The following is a 14,715-nucleotide window of genomic DNA, read 5'->3' on the forward strand; positions in this document are numbered from 1 at the left end:
TCATCCCCAAAAAACAACTAGTATTAAGACATGGTGATTGCTTTACTGTAACATTTGACTCCACCTGTTCACTATAGCCCAGATACAGGATTCTAGTCCTGCTCCTGATTGCCACATTTAAGCTCTATTGTGGGGGTACAGCTGATGGAGGTGGGAGGGTTTGTTGGCTCCGTTGCCATGGACACTGAGTGTTGCTAGGCAGCCGACAGGATGCTTTGGAAGCCAAGTGCGGCGGAGCAGCGGGTCACTGCAGAGAGAGGGAGCTGCACCCACACACCTTTCACGTGGACTAACACACTCTCCACACAAAGAGAAAGAGAGGGAGAGAGGAATAGAAGGGACAAAAGAAAGGAAAAGATTGGCTTATGAAGAGGGAGCGAGAGGAGAGAGCAAGGGTGAAGAAGTGAAAAACAATATTTACAAGTATGTCAGATATTGTCTGACCTCAAAAGTGGTCCAATATCAAGATAAATTCATGTCTCACGATATCTATTGAGAAGTGTTAGCTGTAGCCAATGCCTAAAAATATAAATATGGGCACCACACATGCACGCACGCACGCACACACACACACACACACACACACACACACACACACACACACACACACACACACACACACACACACACACACACACACACACACACACACACACACACACACACACACACACACACACACACACACACACACACACACGCACACGCACACACACACACACACACTCTGATTAGTACTTATTCTGGTCTGCTGGACACAAGAGCTCTGATAAAGAGCAATCCGGTTACATCACTATAACAGCCTGCTTCCCTCCCTCAAAGCCTCTTGTTGCTAATGTGTGTGTTTGGATGGGATGAGGGGTTTCTAGCCTGCAAAAGTCTTGGGTGAGAGAGGCAGCTAGGTCACCAGGGACACTGCATTTAGCTAGAACGCCAAATCAACTGAGACAGAGACACCATAATATTAGTTCTGTAGACAATATGCAGGCAGCACTATGTGGAGGATCCTGATTGTGGAGACACATATATGATCATATTGTTGCATGAGGTTAATGTTTTTAGTTGAAAGAAAAAGGGTTCCACAATGACACTATGAGTTACTTTTGAAAACATTGCTTAATCGTGAGAAGTAACTATTGTGTGGAATGTGCTTGGACACTTACCTGATCTTCCATAACATTACCTATGTTGCAGAATAAATAAAGTTTTCTAATTGCAAGTGAACCTCTTACCAAATAATAACATATATGGAACAAAAATATAAACGCAACATGTAAAGTGTGTTTCATGTTTCATGTTTCATATGCATAAAAAGCTTATTTCTCTAAAATGTTGTGCACAAATAAGTGTACATCCCTGTTAGCAATGAGCATTTCTCCTTTGCCAAGATAATCCATCCACCTGACAGGTGTGGCATATCAAGAACCTGATTAAACAGCATGGTCATTACACAGGTGCACCTTATGCTGGGGACAATAAAAGGCCACTCTAAAATGTGAAGTTCTGTCACACAAGACAATGCCACAGATGTCTCAAGTTTTGAGGAAGCGTGCAATTGGCATGCTGAATGCAGGAATGTCCACCACAGCTGTTGCCAAATCATTTAATGTTAATGCATCTACAATAAGCTGCCTCCAACATCATTTTGAAGAATTTGGTAATACATCCAACTGCCCTCACAACTGCAGACCACGTGTAACCACGCCAGCCCAGGACCTCCACCTCCAGCTTCTTCCCCTGCGGGATTGTCTGAGACAAGCCACCCAGACAGCTGCTGAATTTGTGGGTTTGCACAACCGAATAAGTTCTTTACAAACTGTCAGAAACCATCTCAGGGAAACTCATCTGCATGCTCGTCGTCCTCACCGGGGACTTGACCTGACTGCAGTTCGGCTACGTAACCGACTTAACCGCATATGCTCACATTCGATGGCCACTGGCACGCTGGAGAAGTGTACTCTTCACGGATGAATCCTGGTTTCAACTGTACTGGGCAGATGGCAGACAGTGTGTATGGTGTCATGTGGGCAAGCAGTTTGCTGATGTCAACGCTGTGAACAGAGTGCCCAATGGTTGCAGTGGGGTTAATGTATTGGCAGGTATAAGCTACGGACAACGAACACAATTGAATTTTTATGGCATTTTGAATGCACAGAGATACTGTGACCAGGTCCTGAGGCCCATTGTCGTGCCATTCATCCACCACCATAACCTCATGTTTCAGAATGATAATGCACGGCCCCATGTCACAAGGATCTGTACACAATTCCTGGAAGCTGAAAATGTCCCAGTTCTTCCAAGGCCTGCATACTCACCAGACTTGTCACCCATTGAGTATGTTTGGGATGCTCTGGATCGAAGTGTACAACAGCGTGTTCCAGTTCCCGGCAATATCCAGCAACTTCACAGAGAGAAGAGGAGTGGGACAACATTCCACAGGCACAGTCTACAGCCCGATCAACTCTGAAGGAGATGTGTCATATTGCATGAGGCAAATGGTGGTCATACCAGATACTGACTGATTTTCTGATCAATGCCCCTACTTTTTTGAAAGGTATCTGTGATCAACAGATGCATATCTGTATTCCCAGTCATGTGAAATTAGGGTCTAACTGGTTCCAAGTCCAACTGGTTGAACGTCTAGGAACAGGCCAGTGTGAGAGGCCAACAGGGTGTCCATCTGTTTGCATTAATTCTCCTCTGCAAAACCACACTAGGTAAGCTCCTTACACAAAGCATAAAACACAGTGTAATCTCTCTACCTACAGCCTATTCCTCCCCTCTACTACTACTGTTGCTTGATTACCCCCAATTATCTCTCTTTCTGTTTCTCTGGCTGCTCGTTGATGGATCACAAAAAGTTCAATGTACATTTAGGTATACACAGATTACAGTTTTTCTCTATTGCTAAAACACTATAACCATTGGCTGAACAAAGTTCTCAGTTGCTTGGACTCATTTAGCTAATTATGCAGTCTGTTGTCAATACCTTAAACCATTTCACATGGTAAAACACAATTTGCAGATCTCACTTAGACTTTTCAGCAAAACTCTAAACACATTCACATTCTCAAATCACTTTCTGCACTCTAATGCACATGTCATCCATACTGGTAAACACAAGTGGCAACAATCAAATACAAATAGAGAACATATGTCATTGATTGAACACAACCACTCAAAATTGATTTAACCTGTTTCAAATGATGTGACACAACCAATATAAGCCAGTTCAGAGAGCAAACAAGTTGTTGAAGGTGGGAAGGAGAAAGTCTGAGAATGGATACTGTAGTACAGTGCATTGTATACTGTACAATCGACAAATTGTATGGCCCTGAACATTGTGCTTTCCATTTATTAACAGTACTGACCGCTCAATAGATTTTGACTGGTTGCAGGTTCATATCAAGAAAGAACAAGAATTAGAGTTTCACAGACAAAGGGGTACAAGGAGGAGGAAGAACAAAAAACAAAATTGCAAAGAGCAAAGCAGAGGAGTAATTTATGATCAATTTTGAGCGACTATGATAGAACATGTTTTCGTTCATCAAAAGACAATGACGGAAAAATATGAATACTTCTTTTATATTAAAAATGTACTTCTCCCTGAGAATTGTATGTTTTGAACAATGTGCTTTCTATTTTTCGGTGTATTGTTTACTGACTGCTTGAGAGTGTATATCATGTTGATCACTTTGTTTATGATTTGAGAGCAGTGTTTGATTTTGAACACAGGTAAAACTGTTTTGAGGCGAATGTTGAGTCAGAGGTTATGTAAATAGTGCTTGAAGATGAGTTTTTTTTCAGGAAATGGAGCAAGGTTTCAGAAATTGTGTTTTAGCAATTGAGAAAAACTGTAAAGTGTCAGGCAAGTAAATGGTCCATTTGCCGAGTCTCCCTGGCTGGGTGTTATGTGACTGGAAATATTACAACAGGTAAAAAATTGCACATTTGATCTAATAAGAGGAACCTCATCTACAGTTTGATAAAATACAAAATGTGGGAAAGATTGAAGTAGGCCCATTAAACGTTTTATTACATTTTGTTGTCTTCAAATCAAATCAAATCTTATGTTATTGCGGGTATAGCGAAATCCTTGTAAATCAGTCTGTCTAATAATAAACGGACACATTTGTTTCAATTATGGAGATACTGATACTGTAGGCTACTTCCAGATACAATATAATTTCATATTTCTGTGAAACCATGTCCTGTGACTTTACATTTGACAGCCCTTACCATCTGCTTCATAGGCTTCAGACTAGGTGGTGACGTAGGCTATGTGCGACAGACTGTAATATGAAACAAAATAAGATAGAAATACTGTATTAATATTTTCATTAGTCTGGAATAAATAACATTACGTGTTTATACTGGTGAAGTAGCCTTAAAACTTTACAGATGATTATGAGCAAATGAACATTCAAGCGTGTCATGCGCTTCACACTACATCCGTACATTTTCATTTCTATGCAGACCAGCATCACACCTTTCCTCACCGTAAACACCATTTTCTTCCGCAGTTATGAGATAAAGTAGTTCATCATTGAAACGCTGCTCTGCTTTTCGCTCAGTGCGTAACCTACCCTTCAAGTCTGCAGAAATCGAAGTTTCCAATTCTACCTCATTGGGTGATTCCCATTGTTACTTTCCGTAGGTTATGCTGTACCTATATACTACTATACTAGTATAGAGCTTATGGATGCACTTTTGTCCAACAGTATATAGCCAAATAATAAGACTAAATGCAAGATAAATGTATTGGGGGAAAACAGACACTTATAAAGTCAGATTATTGGCCATATTCAATAGCCTTACAAGAGGAAAGAGAACATTTATTTTGCTATTATGCTACAAGGCCAACACATAAGAAATCACTGGCGTCACAATTGAAATGACACACTGCATTGTTTCAAACACTGTGCGTAAATTCGAGAAGTAAGACAATATTGACAATGGATATCATGATTCAAATAGAAACGTTAATTCTTACAGTAAAACAGAAGTGGCGGAGGGATACACTCACACATGATCTCACCATTAGTCCTTCCTACTTCACGGTTCACCTTCTACTAACTTCACGTTGACGAGTCAAATCCTGTGACGTCTCCAGTGATTGGTTAAACAACACGAAAATATCTTGCCTATTGGTCCGGCTAGTGTCAATCATGAAGCAGTGCCAATCATGATAGATTGGGCAGCAGCAGCTACTTGTATCGTTTGACAGAACTAAATAGTTACCTTGCACTTCAAGAGGAATGATTTAAAAAAAATATCTACTGACGTCGGTAGACAGCCTGTTTACATAATTTTTATTCCTCAATCAACATTTTAAATACATAGTCATATATTTTTGAATCTCCAGTTTCACCAGACAGATGTGGATACAGTTCTACAGGGTAAGTCACTCTTCACAAGCTCGCTAACGTTACCCAGGTTAGCTACCTGCTAGTGAATGTGTTTGGTCAGTAACATTAGGCAACTGTTTACTTTGAATAACTTATATTAAACAACATGTTGCTTTCGAATGGCCACTTTCTGATGTCATTGAACTGAGGGCAACTCTAAGCAACCATATTTCGGTGTGGTGGTCGCGTGCTGTCTCGTGCTTTATTTTGAGTGTCAAGGGTAGACTACATGATGGAGAGTTTGCTTGCTGGTTTGTATTACTTGCAAACTAGGGATTACTTTATGTCGCCTCAATGGTATGATACTAGCACAGTTAATAAACGCCAATAATTGTTGATTGTATGGATGCTGGGATTCTCTTCCTTCATGAGCGCAACAGCCGTGGTGACCGTTCACCAGGAGCTGTCAGAACGATTTATGGAAAGTGTCACCGAGGTTTTGACACGATTACTCTTAATGTATATGAATTGATTTCACTTAAGTGAGTAGAATGAATAGTTTACTGCACACTTTATTCCTATTGAGAGGCTATTGTTGGTTGTTCCTTCATGGCAGACACGCAATTCGATGGAATCTTTCGCCATCGGCAAGAGAGTTACAGTACAGCATAGCATAGCGCAAAGAGAGCATCAATGTGTCAGAAAAAAAGTAATTTAAGGAACCTTTGGTATCAACGGAATGCGCATGTAAGCCGCCAACGTTAATGTTTTGCGTCCATCAAATGGTAAACATTGGCAAAACACTTTTGACCTGACTATATGAATTTAACGGCGCAAAAATGGTTGCCTTTGGTATAATTGCTGTTTTCTCAAGGGAAAAGTGTCAACAAACTATACAAACGATATTCTAAAATCCGGAATCCATTTTGCGCGTGAAAGTGTTGGAGATAGGATGTGTAGACTAAACCTAAAGTATAACAAGCGTGTTGTATTAAGAATTCTTTCCCAATATTCTTTGATGGAGAAATTATATTCTGTCAGTTTTTCCATTACCCTGGCATGTTGTTTTTACAGTAACATAGGAAGTCTAGTGATTTGAATTAATGCTCTGCCTAAACCTCAATATGTGACAGTTCAGTGTCTCACTTGTGGGATTAAATGTATTAATGTATTTGCCCTCCCCCCACAAATGAGGGGCATAAACTGATGAGTGTTTCAGTTATGCAGGCAGGTATAGTGTACGTTGTGATTCCCGTCAGGGTGTCACATGGCAGAGACAGGGTCCTCAGGGACACAGTCCAGATAGTGGTTCTCACCAGCCCTGGCAAGCCTCAGAGCAGTCAGAGACCGAGTAGGAGATTACAGGACAATGAGCTGTCCCCATAAGGACATGCCCCTGTGTTTCCCGCTGAGGAGTACTTACAGGTAAGACCGGGAACACGATCAGAAACAAATAAGAAAAGGTAAATTATACTTTTCACCCAGATAAAGGCTAATCTGTTTTCATCGTTGAGACGCTATGGGTCAGGACCAGTGCCATGGACTGGGTATTCCAAACAATACAAAATAACTCTGCTGTCTCTGACATTGTCAAGATGTCAGAGCTAATGGGAGCTTAACACCCCTCCCCCTTACAGCTCCCCTACCTTATCTATTCTTGTCTTTCTGGAAGACACTGGCCCTCATGAGTCTCATGTGCTGGCCTCAATTTTGACATCATTAGAGGCTCCCACCATCATTCCCACATGTGCCACAGGAGGATGTCATGAAATAGTTTAAAGTGTTTGGGTATTGCAATTGGATGATTTGCACACTCTTTCTTTCTCAACATGCACACACACTTTCATTTATTTTATCTTTATTTATCTAGGCAAGTCAGTTAAGAACAAATTCTTATTTTCAATGACGGCCTATGAACAATGTGTTAACTGCCTTGTTCAGGGGCAGAACGACAGATTTTCATGTTGTCAGCTCGAGTATTTTATCTAGCAACCTTTCGGTTACTAGTCCAACGGTCTAACCACTAGGCTACCTGCTGCTAGGCTACACACGGCATAAACTGGCAGATTGAGTGTAAGTAGACTAGTGTACTTTCTCCTCAAACAGTGAAAGGCTTTAGCAACAAATAACTTTTAGGCTCAGCAAAGTAAAAGCCTTTCGTGTGCTTGAGAAGCTGACTGCAAGCAAGGGGGCATCCTACTAGCCTCTGCCAGAGAAGTCTCTTACTATTTAATAACGGGCAACTCGAAAATCTAACTTAAGTTATATTAAGGTCAAATGGGTAACACTTTAGATTAAGTTGGTCTTATACCTATGTAATAGCACTGTAATTACACAAGTAAAAACATCATGTTTATATGGCGCCCTCAGAATAGCCATGCCACATGGTGGCTTCAGTCAAAAAAAGAAGATTCCTCTTGTTAACTCAGTCTCCAAGGAATAACAATCATCCTCTCATGCTGCAGCTTCCTGCTGAATTGCAAACACAGATGGTCAGCTATTGTGCTCTTCAGACATCTCACATGTGGCAGTCTGTATGGAATAATGACTGAATATGTTTTCATGTAAGTGTTTGAGTATGTGCCCATACAATTACTGTATTTTTATGTGTGGTACGTGTGTGTTTGTAAAATATTTGTTTTGGCGTGAGCATCTGTGTAGGAAGGGAGGGAATGACAGAGACACAGAGAGAGTAAGGATACTTAAGAAGGGATAGAAGTGGTGGTCTAGCAATCTATAGATTAGACTAAAGAGCAAGTGATCAGCATAGCCTAAATCTGCTGCCCAGAACATTCTTTTGGTCAAAGCCTTCTCTCCTCCAATTACAGTGTAATTTCAATTAAGCACTAATCTCTGGGACAATCAATGGTGTACTGGCGACCCCTTGCCTGACACAAATATTGATGTGATTTAATCACTGCCTAACCCTAGGCTGAAATAATGCCTGGATAGTTCAAGTTAAATGTCTGTCTGAACCCCCATACACCGGCTTACAGCTGACCTCATGTTATCTCGCTCTATTGCGATGGAAGACATCTTATCTTCACTTCAGTCAGGTCAGATAACTATAGCCTCTGCTTATTGTCACGCCCCCCCCCAAAAAAATTGTTCCACCTGTAACAAACCAACAGCTTTGGAAAGAATGAGAGCATTTTAGTCATATCAAGTGTCACATAAGGAGTGTGTGCTTTCGCCGTGATCGTTTCATGGCCTCTTTTGTGTTCCTTTATTCCAGGGCAGCTTTGCCCACTGCTTTTCCCACACTGTGTGTGGAGAGCAGGAAGAACTCCGCTGCACAGCAGGGTCCTACCTTCTGCCATTATGGCTGTGATTCAATCATCACAGGGCCTCACTTTACTCCAGCTCCAGCACACTATACGGGAAAGAAATGTCACTCTCTTCGCTTAATGGAGCCACAAGCCAACAGTGCTGTTCATCATGGCTAAGACCAACAGTCGCTTAAAGTGAGAAGTATACTGGCAAGCTTCACCTCCATCCCCTTTCTTTCCATGTAATTTCAAAATGGCCTCCCCTCAATGCTTCATCCTGAAATTGCAGCCAGAGGATCTCCACACAGGGCAAAGACCTACAGAGGTGTAATGTGGGAAGCAGTCCTGGCAACCTTTGTCTCCCAACCATCCCTCCAAGGATTAAAGCCCAGTGAGCTCTGCTTCTCCTCGGCTATAGGGCAGAAAATTCTTTACTTACCCCAGGACTAATCTCTCCTCCAGCAAGCTGTTAATTGAGCCATCATTAGCAGCTGATTCAGGGGTTAAACATCAATTAAGGTTATGTGCAGAGAGGCACAGCGGAGAGAGTAAGGCCTCCAGTCCAGAGGTCAGGGGTCGGTCAACTAGGCCCTACGGTCCCTGAAGGAAAGAGGGGGATGGAGTGGGCCAGTGGAGGAGTTAGGATGCTCTGGGAGAGGTGGAGATCTGAAGTGCCCGCTTAGGGATGAGTGGTTTGGACAATGGAGTGGAGCAGGTTGATGGTGATCGTGCTGGAGCCTGAGATTCTCTACCGATCAGTGGTAACTAGTTTTGCACAGTATGCTGAAACTAAAGTACTTTTTCGATAATAGAACATGAAACGGTTCGGTACTAGAATTTGTTGCTTTCGGTACTTCTGTCAAATGTGTCTCCCGTTGTCTACTGATTGAGAGAGCATTAAGTCTATCAGCGCAGCCGATGTCCCCTTATAGCACGAGAGCACCGTGCATGCTCCACTTACTCTTTGCTAGCTTTAGCCTATCCTGCGGAACCACTGTTCTCACTGGTAGTCTGGGCTGCATCACCACTTATGCTGCACAGAAGTATACACACTTAGAAATGTTGAAACCGTTAATTACTGTTCACAAAACAATGTCCATTACAGGTGAGAACACCTTACAATGCAAGAAGATGGTATCAGTAGCTTCCAGTTTTGGAGACTATCTTCCCTTGCCAGCTTACAGTTGAAGCTAACATCAATTCACTTACCTAGTACCTTGTTTGTGGTAATATGCAAACCATAACGCAGATTTTCACCAAATACTTGATTAATTCACTTTTTGTCTCTCCCAGCCAATATTGTCTTTGCTGGAGCCTTGAACTGTGTGTGTGTGTGATGTCATGGGTCTTAACTACAGAGACAGCGCACTTTTTTTTATAGAAGAAGAGATTGCTTCTTCTATTCAAATGTTGTTGATCAGTTTGGGCTGGGATTCGGGGCTTAGATTATTTCTAATTTAGGTTTTAGCGCAATATTTCAAATGCCTATATTGCAAGAATCAAGTTTTTATTTTGATGAGTGTTTGTCCGCTTGTTCTCATGTTGTCCTTTTGGCCTTGCCTCGTCTGCTCCTTCTGTGCACCTTTTACTCACATACCAAGCCCCTGCCACTCACAACAACAAAGATGAGAGATCACTTCTTCCTCTCTGACAAGCGGTTTCAACTCTCTATTTGCATTTGAGGTTTGGTCCATCAGAATTGGTCATATGGACACCGAAACACATTGAGAGATTATTGTACTGTAATAGAGGAGAAGTGAACCTTTCTAACGATACCATTTGCATGTCTCAACTCCATGCATGCAGAGCAGACACGACTAACAGAAACTGCTAGCAACATTTTAACCAATGACTGTTATGCCAGCTGTCTAGTCTGTGTTTTATAAATGTGCAATAACCATAAAAAGCATAATTTATGTAAGGAATTGGCAACTCATTCTCATTCTGAGAAATAAGTTAGGTCACTTGATTTCAACTTCTGAACAAAGTGGATGGGCTAGCATGCTGTCCAAACAGTTGGAGACAGACAGAAGGGTGTGTTCATAACATTTCAACTGTTCTACCTTGTTAGCTAGCAAATAGATCCAAGTTGGCTAAACTTAAAGTATAAAGATTAGATGGCTACTCACTATATATAGGGCTGGGAATTGCCAGGGACCTTACGATTTTATCACAATACTTAGGCGGCGATACGATATGTATTGTGACTCACAATTTAATATCTATTACGATTTAATACTGTGATTTTATTGCGATTTGATGTTCCAAACATATTGTTTTGATCAGTTATATGAATAAAAGTGCTTGAAGCAAATTGACTTCCTATTTAAAAATAAGATGGAGAACGAGCTATGAAGGGAAAATACATGTGTTTTGGTGCAGGTACAGCCAACTAGTGCAAAATGATATTGCTATATTGTCAAAACGATACAATATAGTGTCAAATCATATCCCGATATGTAACTATCGATTTGTATCCACCCCATCACTAACTTACTAGCACCTGGGCTTGTGCTTGAGAGATTGTTTGTGAGACCTGTGATACTTTTCTATAATGCATGCTACAAGAAGTTAGTCATTAATAGTGAATGTGTATTATGTGTGGTTCTAGTTAAATCTAACAAAAATTGCATTTTCATAGACAGACTTGAAAGCCAGATCAGTGATTTATAAGTTCCAAATGGAAGGTGGACATATTGTTTTTATTCTGTAACCCCATGAAATCAGCCAAACAAGCTCAATAATTCAACTCATACACACATTCCTATTGAATATGATTTGCCTGTATTGTGTATAGGCCTAGGCTACATCTTGATTTACCTAGTTTATCAATGGACTAGAGATTTACCATTCAAATGAATTATTACTATTATGTGGTAAACAAAGTAAAAATAATCTAATGTAATGATATTGAACTCAAAAGGTCTGGATCAAGTGCCATTCTGTGACTTTGGCTAATAACCTTATTTTTTTGACGTATCATTTTGGTATCGAGTTTTGTGATTCTAAACCTGGTATCTGTGTCGAAGTCAAAATTCTGGTAACGGTCTGATGGTCTTATTCTAATTACCAAAGGGTGGTTCTTGGCATATCCCCAATCTAAAGGTGAAGTAGAGAGGATTGACATATTCTCAACACGATTGTAGGTAGGCTATTTGAGGCTCTCATTTTGCATCTTTTACTACCCTTCAGATTTGATTCCCACCCACCTTTCTTGGTCATTTTGAATAAGCATAGGTGATTGAATGTTATGAAATAACCCGAATAGCAGTGAGAAACAGCTGAAGACCTTTTTTAAAAACTTGAAACGGCTGCTTGCTCTCTAGCGGAGGTTCAAACACCTTCGACCCGAGCATGTAGAACTTCGCAACAGCTCCAACACACCAAAGAGTAATCTCATGAGCATTTGAACCTGTTACATCCGTTCTCTGAACTGAACAACTATGAGAACTGACTGGTGTCACTGAAAAACTAGTTCCCTGAAACGAGGTGGTTGCTTTTGTGCGACCACCGGTGTCAGCTTACAACAAAAATAACAGCTGCTCGCGTCTTGATGGGGAAGTTAGGTTCCAAATCTCTGCTTAGAATTCAACCATAGACTTAAAGCCATAAATGGTATAGCGATTAGCGTTCCATTGAACTGCCGGTCATAAAAGCATACCAATGATTCCCTATTCATTTGTTATACTGTAGCATTCATCAATTCTCACTGGAGCCATTAGTCTACCATAGCTAAAATAACATGTTTCTTTTTTTTATGTATGTCTCAGCTCTAAATGGTCACACTTGATCCTTATTGCAGTAACAGCATTAGTTAGCATGTTAACATCTCACATTGATTAGATGGACTCCTAAAGATGAAGAGATCTTCCGTGGTTCTTGTAAGGGCAGCTAAATTCACTGAAATGACCCATCTCAACAGTTCTTCAAAAGTTGGTTTATCATCAGATACCATTGTCTTGTGATTGGTTTGCGCACCATGTTTCTATATGTATGTCAATCATGCATCAGGTTATAGCTTAGAGTGATCAATCCATGAGGATCTGTTTCATAAAAATATAGCTGAAGAGAAAAAAATGAATGGTAAATCCTTACACGCAGTTGTTGGTTTTCTCCAAAAAATAGTCTGCTCAGAGCACTACATTTATCCAATCCGCCTCTAAAGACATTTCTTGAAATATACAGCTTTGGAGCAAAACATTGAAATCTGGGTTGACCTCCTTTTGGCTAGTAGGTAGAAACAGATGAATAAATCAAAATGATGAATGCACGTAACATGTATTTTTATCTGGGATTATGAAATCTGTAGGAGTATATTAAAACTCCCTCATTCCGTTTCATGACGGTGTCCATATCCTTTTGTTTTCATTGTTCTTCTCTATCACTCAGTTGTTTTGCCAGAGGCTTTATCCAGATTAAGTCGAATTTCTCTCCTCTTAATATACTCTTTGCGAATAGAAAGGGTAATCTTGCATAAAGCCAACCGAATGGGCTTTTGTGGGGGTCTTTGGTGGGATCAAGGGGCGGTGGGATCAAGACATCACAACCTACATAGGCTAAATGCAACTTAGCTGTACATATATGCAAGATTATCATTAACAATTGAGTCTGAGATGAGCAAGGATTTGGAACACACTACACACTACTAAGTGTTACACTACACCACACTGGGGCCAGCGTGACCTTGACTGGTGTCAATGTAATTACATTTTGTGTTCATTCAGTTCAAATCAGGCAAGCCTTTTCTGTCATTTTCTACAGAAAATATGTCAAAGAAACGAGGTAATGAGAACAGTATTTAGAAAATCTATTGAGTTGTGCACAAATGGAGGAGCTTTTTAGAGGAACCAGAAAGAGGCCATCTTCCCTCAATGCAGAGTAATTATGGTGGTGGTCTTGTCCCCTTTCCTCACAGCGGTTCCCTAACAAACATGGTTCATAACTAACCTGAACCAGTGTATTCAGGTAATGTTAGATTTAATGTAAGGGGACAGGACTTTGGATCAGGATCAGCGACCACCAGTGAACTGTATTTAATCAGAGTATTGGATGAGACCTTTGGGAAAACCAACCTGTGTTCTTTGGAAAATGCAGCTGAATCCATTGGACAATGTGAAAACTTCAAGTACAGTGGGAAGGTCTGTCATTGTTACGAGAGTTCAAAATCATCCAGGAGAGAGACAAAAGTAGAAAGGAAGAGGGAGAGAAGAGACTTCCACAACTGTAGAGAACTATAATAATCCCAACTTTGAGACTGAAAGAGAAAAAGAGCGAGTGAGACCAAGCGCCAGCTATGCCGCTGTGCTGACAGGGTTACAGTGTTGCGAGAGCAGGGGCTGGCCATCACTTCGGCACAGCTGAAACGGCAAGCGCCCGGCCCAGGAGCTGAAATACTACACCTCCGCCTCTCACACACCTTTCTCCTTCTTCTTCTCTCCCTCTTTCCCTTTGATCTCAACTCCTGCCATTACTTGGTCTTCATCTTTTCCAAACTCCCCTCCCATCTTATTCCTCCCAAACCTGTGTCTTACATTTCTCATGTCACTGATTTACGGCATATGCTGTAAGTTGTGCCCTCAATTGAATGTATATCACCCTTTCCTCACTCGGGTGTGGTATAGTTTTATGGTTGTACAGTAACAGGGCCATCTGCACAGGGCTCTTTGAGTTAGCCGTGCTCTCCATGCAGGGTGTGTTAGTTTACGTTGGGAGGGAAGATGACTGGCTTATTCCTTTTCTCTTGTGAAGCAGCCATTACCCAGAGCTGGGAATGGTTCCAGTGAGTCAGAGATAGAGAGGGAGAGTACAAAATCCCCTCTCCACCCTTCCAAAGTGACACACTTCCCATTTTGTGTGTGTGAGAGCATGCTGGTCTGGTACTGATCTCCAGCAGCAATCTGAGTAGTGTGGACAACAACTGGGAAGGGCAATCTGATGTTACCATGGAACAAGTTTTGAAATGGCAGACGACTTATCATAATACAGCCTTTGGACCACTGAAATACAGTCTATAACCAGGTTTGCATCCAACCTTTTTATGCGAGTAAAGTACATGTCGGATAAAAAATGTCACGACATGCCTGATGGAAACAGCTAAT

General features: G+C 41.2%; 1 protein-coding gene across 12 annotated transcripts in view; it reads left to right on the forward strand.

Moving 5' to 3' along the window:
• Positions 1-5,170: 5,170 nt before the first annotated feature.
• The window catches only part of mef2d (myocyte enhancer factor 2d), a 77,557-nt gene continuing 68,012 nt past the window's right edge, over positions 5,171-14,715 (forward strand). For all 12 annotated transcript variants that reach the window (XM_031789642.1, XM_031789693.1, XM_031789659.1 and 9 more), the window contains exon 1: positions 5,171-5,399. The gene's annotated coding sequence lies outside the window, so the exon portion shown is untranslated. The remainder of the gene's footprint in view (positions 5,400-14,715) is intronic.

This window comes from Oncorhynchus kisutch, linkage group LG2 (assembly GCF_002021735.2).
Source record: "Oncorhynchus kisutch isolate 150728-3 linkage group LG2, Okis_V2, whole genome shotgun sequence".
Taxonomy (NCBI): domain Eukaryota; kingdom Metazoa; phylum Chordata; class Actinopteri; order Salmoniformes; family Salmonidae; genus Oncorhynchus; species Oncorhynchus kisutch.